The following is a 377-nucleotide window of genomic DNA, read 5'->3' as shown; positions in this document are numbered from 1 at the left end:
AGGGGATATTTTAATCTACTACATTTAATTCAGCAATTTTCCAAAGTATTATTAATACAAGGTTAGTTGAAGTGAATACAGGGGCTGTTGCTGCATGATATTTCTCATATTTTCCTTTCAATTATATTTCAATTTCAGTGATATATATAATTTTCATATTTTCTTTCAATTTAATGGCAATGTTGTACATACCTATACGCATTAGGCCTATATGAACTTGCATGTATTTATGCATTTATCAGCTACCTCACAAGTATCTGTGAATTCCCCTTTCTCTGTTCAATAGTATATCACATCGTTAAAAAAGATTAAACCCTTACCCTTGTTTCACATACTGATATTTAACTTCGATCACTGTAGACTGTTTTTGTTACTAA

This window comes from Penaeus monodon, chromosome 15, assembly GCF_015228065.2.
Source record: "Penaeus monodon isolate SGIC_2016 chromosome 15, NSTDA_Pmon_1, whole genome shotgun sequence".
NCBI lineage: Eukaryota > Metazoa > Arthropoda > Malacostraca > Decapoda > Penaeidae > Penaeus > Penaeus monodon.
The sequence above is the reverse complement of the archived record's forward strand: the minus strand, read 5'-3'. Positions refer to the sequence as shown.